The sequence below is a fragment of the Propithecus coquereli genome, unplaced genomic scaffold (assembly GCF_000956105.1).
Source record: "Propithecus coquereli isolate 6110/MARCELLA unplaced genomic scaffold, Pcoq_1.0 Scaffold495, whole genome shotgun sequence".
NCBI lineage: Eukaryota > Metazoa > Chordata > Mammalia > Primates > Indriidae > Propithecus > Propithecus coquereli.
Window position 1 is genome coordinate 389,003 of NW_012150785.1, and position 14,130 is coordinate 403,132.

The window sequence follows — 14,130 nt, forward strand, 5'->3', positions numbered from 1 at the left end:
CCTATAGCAACACTTTTAATGAAGAAACTTATTTCTCAGCAAAGGAAGAGCACCAATGGGTTCATGCCCATGGAATTACCTTATTTTAACACATAGCCCAACACCCATGTAGTAACTGAGTTAATGGAATGTTTTTAAAATGGGATAGTTTATTGAAGACTCAGCAACGGCACCCACTGGGAGATAATATTTCAAAAGGATACAGTATGTTATTTGTGCGATTTGAATCGGAGGACATTATAACCTACTGTCTTCCCAAAAGTCACAAGGCATGAGTCCAGAAGTCAAGTAGCAGAAGTGGGGATGACTCCTCTCACTCTAGTTCCTAAATATCCACCATGAGTTTTTGTATTCCTCCTCTGTAAACCTTGAATTCTGCCTGTTTGGAGGTCTTAATTCCCAAGGCTTTTATGGTTTAGCTAGGAGACACAATACTATATCAATTCAGTTTTATGATGAAACTGCTGCTGGCCTTTTGACAATGCTTTTGCCATTGAATCAATAGGCAGAAAGAAGGGTTACTCTGCCAGCTGAAGTGACTAATATCAATTACCAAAAAGATATTTTGTTGCTTTTATGCAGTAGGAACAAGGATGACAATGCCTGAAATGTCGGGGTGCTGTGTAATACTTCTGTAGTACAGGTGAATGGAAAACTACAGCAATAAAAAATAAATAAATAAATAATAAATGTAAAAAATGGTTGTGAGCTCACACCCTCAGTAAGAATTTTACATCACTATACCAGATAAAAATTAACAACTGAGGTTCTAGGCTGAATGCAGGAGATATACAGAATGCATAGTGGAAGAAGGAAATCATAGATATCAACTACTGCATTGTGATCAATTGTAGAGACGGTAGCCGTAATAGTCTTGTGTGTTTATTTGTGTGTGTGTGTGTGTGTGTGTATGGAAAGAAGGAAGGAAGAAAAGAAAGAAGGAAGGAAGGAAGAAAGAAAAGAAGGAAGGAAGGAATAAAAAAATACTCATCTCTGTTCCTCTCTCCTAAAACTGTTAGAACTATACATATTCTAATTCTGAGGAGGTAAGAAAGTAGTTTTCTCTTCTCTCCATTTTGCCTAAAGTACTAGTCTCCTTTAAGGCAAAGTTTCTTCCAGTGCTAGTGTTCTCCATAGCACAGTTAATCCCATACTAGGCTCCTGCTAGGTGATGTGTCATTTGTGGTACACTACTGTAGTATGTGGCTTGCTCCAATCCGAGCTCCTGCAAAGGGTGGGTTCTTCAGGTCCTGGTTCCAGGAGCACTTTGTTTTTTTGTAGTGCCCTTAGGACACTCTACAGTTGTTCACAGTAGAATGTTACAAGTGAGGCTCCTTCCTTGCCACAATGTACTCTTTGGCTCTCCCTTGGGTGGCATAGTAATGTATTCTAAGGTGACAACCCTCCCTTGGATGGCTTCCTACAACATCACTGATAGGATATTTTCAGAAGCATCTCAGTAACATTTTTCACGACACAGTAAGCCACAGATATGTCTCCCTTCAGCCTTTGGTCTGGGAGGAGGTGGAGCTCTTCTTTGGGCAAGCTGTTGCATCTTTAGAGGTGATGGCTGTTTCTTGTAGCCTCTATTTCCTTTTCTCTATCAATCATCTATCATCTATCCATCTATCTATCAAGCTATCTAGCTATCTATCATTGTTCATTTTGGGCTACTATAACAGAATACCTGAGACTGGGTAATCTATTTAAAAAAAAAAATTCTCATAGTTCTGAAGGCTAGGAAGTCCAAGATCAAGCATTGGCAGCTTTTGTGTCTGGTAAGGGCCTGTTCTCCACTTCAAAGTCAGAGCCTTAAATGCTGCGTCCTTTGGAGGAGAGGAACACTGCTTCTCACATGGCAGAAGAGCAGGAGAGAGCAAATCCACTCTCATGAACCCCTTTTTCATCGTGGCATTATCTATTTATGAAGGCAGAGGCCATCATGGCCTAATCATCTTTCAAAGGTCTTACCTGTTAATATTGTTAAAATGGCAATTAAATTTCAATGTGAGTTTTGGAGGGGACAAACATTCAAACCATTGTACTACTTTTATTATTATTATTATTAATTCTCTTTGACTCTTAATGATCTATTCTTTTTGCACCAATCCCCTATTAATAATTCTTTATATTAAACTTTATGTACTCAAATTACTGTGTTGTTTCTGTCCTCTGATTTGAATTCATCAAGAGACTTGGTCTTTGAATTATCTTAGGTCTAGAAATAGATGAGATACAGTGACTCTACTGTGGTAACTCAATCAATGTTTTGCTTACCAAATCAAAAAGATGTTTTGTTGTCATTTTGTAATGTTATTAAAGCTGTATTCTAGTGAGTCCTCATCGATTAATATTTCTATCCTAGGATACCATGACCAGTTAAGTAGGCATGACCAAAGTTCCCTACTGGCTAATTCATTATGCAGACCAGTTCATCCCTGAGCTGCCCTTTATGATCTCTCTACCTACTTTGTCTTTGGCAGATAAGTTCTATGAGTTGGCCACTGGTACCCCAGAATCTGATTTTTCACACTGAAATCAGGAAGAGCAAATCAGTTACAGTATCGCCCCCAGTCATACATGTCCCACAAAGGAAAGTAATCACAGGGCTTTTCATGAATGCAGGTGTCCCTCTCATGAGTGCCTTTCTCAATGCTTTAATTAAGGGAGTGACTTTGGTGACTTTTCATTGAAAAGGACTACATATTGCACATGATAAGTGTATACTTCAACATACCTGTCTACCAAAGCCTCAAGATTCCTTCCTTCTATCCCTCCTCTTTATCATTACAAGGAAGCTCTGAAATATAAATTCTCACTAAACACAAGCCATTGTTGAATCCAAATTTTACTCAAACAAGTAAATGGTTAGATCCAGCTCTAGGTCCACAATCTAGCACATTATATCCATAATCTCTAGGAATTACACTTATGTCAATGAGTTCAGCCCAATTTAGTTTTATATTCCAATGTCCTTTGTCTGAAACCCTGAAAATCAAGTCCAAGAATGGGCTAGACATAGTAAGAACCTTAGGATTGGCTAGTTTGAATAATATCAGTGGGCTTGAGGCTATAGAGATCGTCCCTAGTTGTCCAGAACTTTCCCCTGCGGTGATTTAGGGCAGAAGAAATACCAACTTGGTGTGTGAGAGGTGTAAGGGAGATGATTGGGGGTATTGGTTGGTTTTCATATGAATGGCATGCTGGCAAGCAAATTGTTGGCTATCTCTTGAGACTAGCTAACCCTGGGAGGGGGAATCTGTCTAGCATTACCAAAGCCCCAAGACGTCAAAGCATCGTAAGTTACAGAAAATTAAAAACTGATTAATGCAATAGGCTGTGCTAAAAAAGAGAAAACTTCCAACTGGGATGTCAAAGTAATGCATGGAATCTCGCTGGGGCTTCAGCTGAACACAATGACAGGCCACACTTAGGAGAGTTGCTGAAACCCATTGTGAAGTCACACTCTGATGTGCCAGTGGAGCTCATTGGGAGATGCCTGTGGAGGTATGACTGAAACATTCTGAGAAGCTGCCTGCTAGGATGTCTGCAAAGCATGTGGGAAATACAGCCGTAGTGCTAACAAATTGCTAAGAAACTTCCTGGGGTTGTCACTGAAGGGCCATACAGGAAGGTTAGTATCACTGGGCATCTCACACCAACTGGTCTCCATATACTGCAGGAGCAAAGAAAAGAGAGAAACCAATCAGACCAGGAAGAGAAGCCCATTCCTCAAGCAGTGTCCTTCCAGCACTCTTTACTTACCTAGCTTGATATCATGCTAGCACATAAAAGAGATACGTTTACAAGGTCCATCTCCAATAACACAATGAGGTAAAACGTAGTTTTGGATCTATGAGAGACTAATTTCATAATTGCAAATCTGGCATATGATGTGTAAAGACATTATTATTTGGAGAGGTTAGTTGCCAATTCAACTACTTTGCAATGCAAACGTGTTGCATACATGTACGTGCCTACATGAACACATACACAGAATTTTTAATTGATTCTTGCACACAGGCTGCAATGTGTGTCTCTCTTCTTTGTACTTGCGATTTAACAATCTATCCAGTTTGAAGAACTAGAGAATTTGTAGACCTCTAAGACTCCTTATTCTTTTTCTACCCTTCATCCAATTTGTTACCCACCCTGGTCATTTTTAGCTCTCTTGATATTTATCAACTTACTTAAATAGCATAGGATGCACTACAGAGTATGGCAGTAGCTTTGTTCCATGAAATGTGAGCAGACGTGAAATGTATCAATTCACTGGAGTTTTACAAAGCCTGAGAATAATTTATCTCATCTCTTTCCTCTGCCAAGGTGATCTTAGAAGCAAATGTTAAGATAAAGCTACTATCAGCTGGAATCCGAGAATAAATATAATAATCTGAACATGCTGCCAACATGTTGTACTCGTGAGTGGGAAATGAACTTTGGTAATGCTAAGGCATGAGATTTTTAAGATTGTTTGTTACCACACCATACGCTGAGACATATTTACTGTTTTTGTTAACCACATCACACTAACAGGATTGAAGTAAGTTACCAATTGCCAAACAACCAACCTTTTCTTCTAGTCTTTCTTCATTTATTTCAGGGTCATACTAGGATTTTCACGTATTATCCTTTCAGCATTTTTCTTCTACACAGGCATCTCTTTCCCTGCTTTAATAGTTTCTCTATTTTTCTTCTCTTCTTGTATTGCTTGTGTTACATCTTAAGCATTTTCCTCAAATTATCCACAATGCAGGGTCATTTGCCCTTCACATGCAGGGTGCATGACTGACTCAGCGGGCGGGTGGTCAACGTCTTGTAATCTGACCTTCAGCTGATTGAATGAGGCCCTTCCACGTTACGGAGGGCTGTCTGCTTTACTCGGTCTTCCTATTTAATTAATAATCTTTTCCAAAATTATCCTCACAGAAACACCCAAAATAATGTTTGACCAGTGGCCCAGTCAAGTTGACACATAAAATTAATCATCGCAAATTATAATCACTTTTTTGTCATTAACTTCCTATTTGTTATTTGGAAAATATATTTTTAATTCTCTTCTGTATGCGTGAGTCAAGTTATCTGTCAAAAAATACTTGCTTTTCACCACTTCAAAGTGAAAATGCAAGATTAATGTGATAGTTTCATAATACACATTGAGTTCCTTGCAAGAAATAAACAAAAAATTGACATTTTAACATCATCAATATATTATAGTATTTTAATATATTCACCAGAGACTCAGTCATTTACTATATGACATGAATAATGAAAAACACCTAGGAAGGGAGGAAAAACCATCTATGAAATCTTTTGAAGAATTTATGAATAGATATGTGCACACCCTGTGCTCTATAACTGACACTAGGTACAGTACTATAGGATATAATAAAGGGAAAAACTGACATATTATAGTTCAATTTTATTTTGAAGATTGTACAGTAAGTGTTGCCTTGAAGTGTTTGTCAATATTTATCTTATCAGTAGACATCAGACTAAGGTTCAAAAGATCTAGCTTCCAATCCAGGGACTTTGACACCCTGGTCAAATTAAGTGCATGTTAGGGTGTTAACTTGTAAAGTTGTTATAAGAAAGACATGGTCCGTAACAAAATATCCTGTTTAAGATTCTGTGATTCTATACCATAAATGGCAGGCCAGTAGCCTACAATTGTAAAAAAGAAAAAGAATTAAAGGGACTCATCATTTACAAAACAGAAGATTATGCATAAAAATCAAATGATTGTATTTCTTTTAAGAATTGGATTTAACAAGTCTACTTTAAGTGTGTCGGTTTATGCCAAGGTTATAGTCTGTCCACAGTGTCTGTCACTTGTTATTTCAATAACTATTTATTGAGTGCAGGCACTCATCACTCCTACATTGCCAGTGACTTCCTTTGTTCACTTTGGCAGGCAACTGCAATCACAGTGCATGCTGTAAGAAGGTCTAAAAGATCTTAACAGTTTTTTTTTTTTTTGGCCTAACTAAATTGATAAATTAGCTGATGAAGTCATATGAATACCATTCTAAAAGATGCAGTAAGTCACCAGATATTACCAAATGTTAAAATGTTTTCTTTGAAGAATAACACGGTAGTCTGTTTCTTCTTTTCATTACTATGCAGATTGACCCAAAATGACTCATTTATACCTGAAGGGAAATTTTGAAAAATAATGCCAATTTACTCATAATGAAAATAGTGCTTATATTACTTTTTACTCATTATATAAATTCCCATTACCTTTTGTGTTGTTACACCAGAATGAAAAAAGAACTAGTTATTTTATTAATACACTAAATAACTGTTTAATCATAATCTATTAACACAAGGAAAGGAAATCACAAATAGTCTAAATACTTGATATAGCTCCATCTATATGATTTGAGTCTCAATTATCACTATATAAAGCAATGGACATATACTACTTCAAAATCTATTTATGTAACAACGGTAAACAGCACTTATCTTGTTACTACACCTCTTACCAAGAGGTGGCAGTACCATATTTTCTACATCCATAAATTCATGGGAATTATTTAATCTTGGTTTAATGTATCATTTTTCCCTTTTTTGAAAATTATTAATAAAAACTCATGGTTATGTTTATTCTCCTAAGACTCCATTAATGTATCTGATTAATAAAATATATTCTTTGTAGTTTATTATTATTTTTCCTTATAGAAATTATCTAGAGCCATATTTATTATGGACAGTATTCTCTCATGATTCCCAGTACAATTCACATCAATCTCCTTCACCCCAATATTCAATTCTCATGTGATTAAAGAATGACAAGTAATTACAAAAATAACAGACAAAAATAAATTCTACTCTAATTTAGTGACATGTATGAATATCGGCCCAAAATATGTGTTATACTATTTATATAAAATGAAGGAATTTTGATTTAACTAATGCAGACTCTTGCTTCTCAAAGTGTGGTCTACATTAGTCACCATATTAGTCACCCAGGAGCTTATTATAAATGAAGAATCTGAGGACCCACACAGACCTATTTAATCCGATGTGCATTTTACCAAGTTCCCAAGTGATTTGTATGCACATGAAATGGTGAGAAGCACTCCTCTTGAGTAATGACTACAAAAATGAGCACTGATAATCACAATTAGCCTTAGAATAATGTTTCCAAAACTGTGTTTTACCAATACCTGTAAGTCTGAAGAAGTGTTTCACTGGCTACCATAAAGAAAAAGAAGAATCCTAGAGTTGAGCAATTCCCCCCTCATCTGTTTTTTTATACAGTGGAGGTGCCAATTATGTGGTGAAATGCAAAATCACTACCAACAGTGGAAACCACTTATATTGAATACTTTCCCTGAAAACCAGTGGGAAAATAAAAATTGTGTAGGTAAGAAGTTTTGCTGAAAGATCAACTCACAAAAAGCAGATTAAAAAGAGAATATGCACAGAAATTTACTATCAATGTGTACAACAATGATGACCCAAGACCCCCAGTGGGGTGTGAAAGCTTACACACCAGTTTGGGATTACAGAAAGAAAGGTAGCTTGGATCATGGTGAAACAGGCTGTAGGAGGCAGGAACGATGAGGCTTGGTTAGCAAAGGTGATCTTGTTATATAGATGAAACCTCACAGGTAGCAGCCCTCAGACAGAATAAATAGTAGATATTTCCTTCAGACCTTTAAAGGTTTCAGGCTCTCAGTTATTTTTTCTTAGATCAAGACAAGGGAAGGCCTGGCATCATCAACAAAGATTTTCTACTGATGCAAATTTCTCCCACAAAACAAAACTTGACAGGGCTACTTCTTTTTGCTGGCTTCTGACAGCCATCTCAAAATATGTCACAGAAATATATTTTGGGGTAAAGTATTTTAATTTCCTTCAATTGCATTCAAACAATCTCTAAGTATTTTAGAACTTGCAGTTTTTAATTTATCATCAAAGTAGACTGCTTATTTTGGAATGAATGCAACATGAATTAATTAATTTACCTTTATGCACTATATGATAAATATATGTCTTTCTACCTCAAAGTTCTACTTGGCTCTGTATGAAAGGTAAAGGAGAATGACTTGACTGAAAAACAAGCAAACGAACCAAAAAACAGGTACACATCTTCTCACCACACCTGTTTTTAACAATCACTGTCTTTGATTCAAGCGACATCAAGAATTACAAACTACTCTCGCCACCCAACCGGGTTGTATTGCCCACTGCACAGAGAAGAGCCAATATGCTGAGGCAGTCAGGGTCGCAATGGAGAAAGGATTCAGTTCCACAGAGCTCTAAGTGGGAAGAGGAAAGGAATTTCTCAAGTTCGCCTCCTTGAGAATTTGGGAGACAGGATTTTCAGGACAGTTTGGTGGGCAAAGGATTAGGCAATGGGGTTTGCTAACTGGTTAGGTTCAGGGCAAAATTATAGGGGTGCAGAAATCATCTTCTTGTGTTGAGTCACCTGGGTTGGGGGTCACAATTTCAGTTGAGTCAATTTCTTGATATGGGTTGCCAGTCTGGGATGGTCAGCCAATCCACTGGCATGCGGGGCCTGGAAGATATCTCAGAAACTACTCTTAGGTTTCCAAAAGGTGATGTTATGTATGGAGAAAGTTAAGAATCTTTATGGCCACCAGCAATGTGACTCCAGAGTAGCAACTATACAGAAGCAAACAGGGGGACAGTGGCTGATTATTTTCAAGCAAATGAGGGGACAGTGGCTGGTTATTATCATTATTTTTAGCTGTCCTGTGCCTTCACAAAGTTTAAGCCTTTACAGCAGTTCTTGCCGTCTATCCCTTTGTTGATGGGTAAAGGGCAGTTTAAAAACCACAAGGATCATTCGATTATTCTTTTTCTTTCTCCCTTTTCTTCTCGGCCAAACTTTTGCTAATCTAAGTTAAAATATCAGCAAGACTGAATCCAACTTTAAATTTCCCTTTAAGCTTCTCTTTAAATTCCCCTTTCTAAAATATGGGAGGTTGAAGATATTATTTAAAGTAGATGAATGGGGAGACATACCTCTTTTATTCCTGTTATGTCTTCACCCTATGTTTCAGTTTATTTCAGTTGATAGTCACACAAAATTTTGTTTTTCACGAATAACGGAGGAATTTTAAGTCACAAGGAGAGGATTTGGGAAGAATAGAGGAGAGGGGAATTTATTGCATTCTGTCAATCTGTGTCAGATTTTACAACTTAATTCGTTTTCCAAATTAATGGATAAGAGAGGGTTAAGAATATTCTGAAATCGATGTAAGGACATTTTTGAGTTATGAAACTCTGATTGCATGCATAACTAATTCACAGTTTATGTGTTAAAAAAAAAAATCCTCCAAAGTCAACCTAACAGCATTCTACTCCATAAGATGTGAGTATGCAAATTTCAGGTGTTTGTTTTTAAGTGAACATTAGTATCTTCATAATGTTGAGAGTGACTAAAATGTTTGCCACCAGTTTAGCAGACAATAGGCATATATGGAGATAGGAGAGTGATCTGGCATGGGGACTGCTGCTAATGAACTGTTTTGTATGCGCAGGTAAGGCAGCCCTTTGGAAACTACCATAAATAATAGAAGAGGGATGAACTTTCAATGAACTAGTTTCTATCAGGCTGGTAGGAATTCTATTAATTATAATTTGATCATAAAATGCAATGAAAATGTTAGTTTATATTCACTGAGAGCTGGTGAGCTCTGTGACATCTGAGTTACAGAGATAAAACTCAAGTAAGAGAAGTAGCTCATTGCCTCATATGGAAATACACCTTTCACCATGCTTCTCTTACACTTGTCTTTGATTGGACAGCACACATTCCCCCAGCCAAACATGCCTTGTTGATAGGAAGCTACCGTTCTCCATAGACTTTTGTAGAACTGGACACTCACATACTCAAACAGAATGTAATTTCTTTTTTTTTTTTTGAGACAAAGTTTTGCTCTGTCACCTGGGCTAGAGTGCCCTGGCATCAGCCTAGCTCACAGCAACCTCAAACTCCTGGGCTCCAGCCTCCCGAGTAGCTGGGAACACAGGCACGCACCACCATGTCCTGCTAATTTTTCTATTTTTAGTAGAGACAGGGTCTCACTCTGCTCACGTTGGTCTCCAACTCCTGACTCAAGCGATCCTCCCACCTTGGCCTCGCAGAGTGCTAGGATTACAGGTGTGAGCCACTGAGCCCAAATAGAATGTAATTCTGATTGAAGTCCTAAACAGAAAAAAAAGGAAGAAGAAAAATAAGTTTTCTTTTCTCTTGGGCCTTTGAAAAGGAAGAGAAAAGGGAGAGAAGAAAGCATCAATTTAAAAAATCTGTTTATTTTCAGATATATTATATCATTAAACCAACAATATGCTTGTACACAGAGACTATTTAAATTAAAGGCTATATATAACAGGACCAAATATATCTTTGTAAAATTCAGAATCACAAAAGGAATCACAAAGCTTAATTCTTCATGGGAGTCTAATTACTGCTATCGAATATTTGAAAGTGAGGTCATATTGAGGCCATAAAGCAGAAAAATGGATTAGAAAAATTTAATATATATCATTTATATTGTATTATTTATAATGTTTTACTGTGTTTATCATAATTGTACCTTAGAATAAATATTATAGTTACCAGTTTCTAAATGGCAGAACTGAGTTTAGGTATATAAATAAATGATTTTTAAACATAGAATTAATACATTATATCTAAATGATATTTAATTGAAAGTCTTGTGCCTTCAAGTTCCCTATTCCTTCCTTTGTTCCATTTTGACTCTTTCCTAATAATGATACAGAATTTTGCTAATAATTTTGTATATATTTATGTAGAATTTTCTTGAATCATTCAATTTCATTTTGCTTTTAGAGAACAAAAAAATATAAGAAGAAAACGTGGCTCTGTGATTCAAACCAGCTGTGGAGTATTTTGAAAATACATGAAATACATAACCAGGGGAATAATAGGTCTGAAAATCATATCATATGAGAAACATTGAAGAAATTGAAATGTTAGGGTAAGAAATACAAACAATTAGCAAATCATAATAGCAAACCTCAGAAGAATTGACATAATATTTGCCGGAATGCACAAGACAATCTAAAATAGCTTTAATATACCTTAGTGATAAACTTAAGTATTAAAAATTTTAATGAGAAAATGAAAAATGAAATAAATAAAATTAAAAATTTAACTGAATAAAATGTATCAGATATACTGTCACAATTCAGAACTAAACAAAAAAATTAAAGTTAAAAAACTATGTTTTTTCTATTTTGAGTCAAATACATTTAAATGCAGATGAATTGAGGCTCTCCACGTTCTCTATAAACGATTGCGTCTTTCTTTTTTTCCACTTGGACTTATCATATAAGCATCATCTATTGCTGTTTTATTCAGCTTGAACTGCTGTAACAAACTACCACAGACTGGTGGCTTAAAAAAATTTATTTCTCACAGTTATGGAGGCTGGAAGCCTGATAACAGGCTGCCAGTGTGGTTCGGTTCTGGTGATGGCCCTTTTCTGAGTTCCAGCTTGCAGACTTCTTATATCCTCCTCACATGGCAGAAAAAGAACAAGGGAGCTCTCTGAGGTTCTTCTTATAAAGGCACTAATCCCATTCATAAGGGCTTTACCCTCATGGCTTAATCACTTCCCAAAGTGCTCACCTCCTAATGCCATCACATTATGGGTTATCATTTCAATGTATGAATTTTGGGGGATACATTCAATCCATTACAATTGCATTTAAATAATTTGTATTTAAAAACTTTGTTTTGTTTTTTAATAGATTGCTGATTTTGTTGCAGTGAAGGACAAAGAACTAAGGAAATACTCGCAGTACCAGTAGGTACAGGGGAGGGAAGGCATTGATGATATTTTGTCTTAGAGAGCCTCTCCCACTGTTGCCTTCCTCTCAAAGGAAAATGCCATTTCATAGTTCTCTAAAAGTTTTGCAAGAGACTTAAATTCAACAAAATACAGGATTAGTCATTTCTTATCAGACAGTTTGCACTATGATTTGATAGTTACTTTCCATAACTTTAATAATACTTCATTATGAACAGCTGGAAATATCTCTAGTTCCTTGATCCCTTAAAGATTTTCTTAAAAGTCACTGACATAAGGCAGATTGATTAATACGAGAAAAGGCGTACAAATTTATTTAACATGTATACATGAGAGCTTTCAGAATGAAGTGCCAAAGATACAGGGGAAATTGTCTATTTTTATGCTTAAGTTCTACAAAGTATGGACAGCCATGTAGAAATATGATTAGACAAAATGTTATGATCCAATGCTAACAGACTGAGTGAGGAAACCTAGCAAAGTCTGTATGACTAGATTCATTTTGGCCTCCCTGAGCTGTGTTCCTTCCTTCTGGGTATGGGGTAGGGCCTCTCTGGAATGGTATTATGATCATCAGTCAAACTTAGGAAACTTAAATATTTTATAATGGGCAATAAGCCTGCCTGCTCCAGAGAGAGACACTTTTTCTGTCTTCCTAGGCTGATGGCTAAACAAACATAATTAAAACAAAATAGTGTAGAACAAGGGCAGTCAATGTTGCTTGAACAATGTTAGGAAACCTGAGAGGCCCATAAATAATTGTATCTCAATATTGACTTTTTAGCTTTATCTGCTTTTCTTTTTTTTTTCTTCCCTGTCTCTCTTCCTTCCTTCCTCATTTCCATCCTGCTTTCTTGCCTTCTTTCCAAAATTCTGTACTTGACTTTAATTCACTTCATGAAGACAAGACTAAAATAACATCGAAGAAACATTTTCAGTTACAATGATAAAAATTAGATATTCTTGATTTCTTTTGTTGTGCAATTAATTTTCTCTTTCAGATTTTATTTTCTTCTATCATATATGTTTTTTATGTGAATGGGAGCACTCGAAATGTTACAGCGTTTTAATGAAATTTTTCTTATACAGTTATTGAAAATTCAAATTATACCATTCCCATAGAAATTATATTTGATAAGCCTAAAATGGTAACCTGGACATCATATGTTTAAGATGGAGCCAACCTAAGTCAAAATAGGCAATTTTGAGAAAAAGGGAATAGAGATATTTGAAAAAAGGAAGAAAAGGACATGACTTCATTAAATAAATTTTGACAATTACAAAGAAACCCAAATTGTCACTTTTTCTTGTGTACTAATTAGGTAAAACACTTTTTTACTCTGTTCACAACCAATGTTTTCTTTAAATTTATCAACAAAGAACAAATTAACTGAATTTTTTGGTTGTAGCATATGGATGCAATTTAATATAGCAACTTCATGCAAATAAATTTGGTGCCACACACAAACGCATCTGTAAAATTTAACAAGCGAGAACACAAGTAAAACAAAACAAATATGCTAATGTAAATTTAATTTATCTTAAAAGATCTTTCCTCAAGTGAAAAAAGAATTTAAATTTTGAAAATTGTAAATGCACGGATATTGTATTAACAAAATGTGAACTTGCTGAGAAATACAGAGAGGCATATATATTCATAACATAACAGATAATTTTGAGATCTCATTGCATGCTAACACTATACACATAATCTCTAATTCATGAAACGAACTATTCTGATAGGGAAATACCCTAAACAAATTATTCAAAGATAAATAAAATTCAAATTGTATTAAAAAAGAGAAAATGAAGAATTAAATGAGATGTTATAATGGAGTGATTGATTGTGTTTGAAGTGAGGTTTAAGGTCTGATAATCAAAATGAGACTGAGGTATGAATTAATCAATACAAAACATATGGGAGTAGACAGACTGAAGAGATATAAAAGCAGACTACACATGGCTGTGTAAGGATCTACCAAATAGAAAAATACCAGCACAGCCTAAGTTAACCTGCTCAAATAATGAAGTCCATGAAATAATAAAATAGACTATCAGAGGGTATATATCTATCAATTAATACATATTCTGCTATTTACCAATATCAGAGAATCAACAGGAAGACTTAAAGTCTTTTCCACTCTTAGGTTCAAAAGATGTAGGTGTATGCTTATTTATATAACCTATATTTTTAATAATTATAACCTGAAACACACACACACACATACATGCGTATGTGTATATATATGTATACAAAATTTCATTTTAATCAGCTTGATTTTCTATCTCATGATATTCAAAATATTCAGCTATT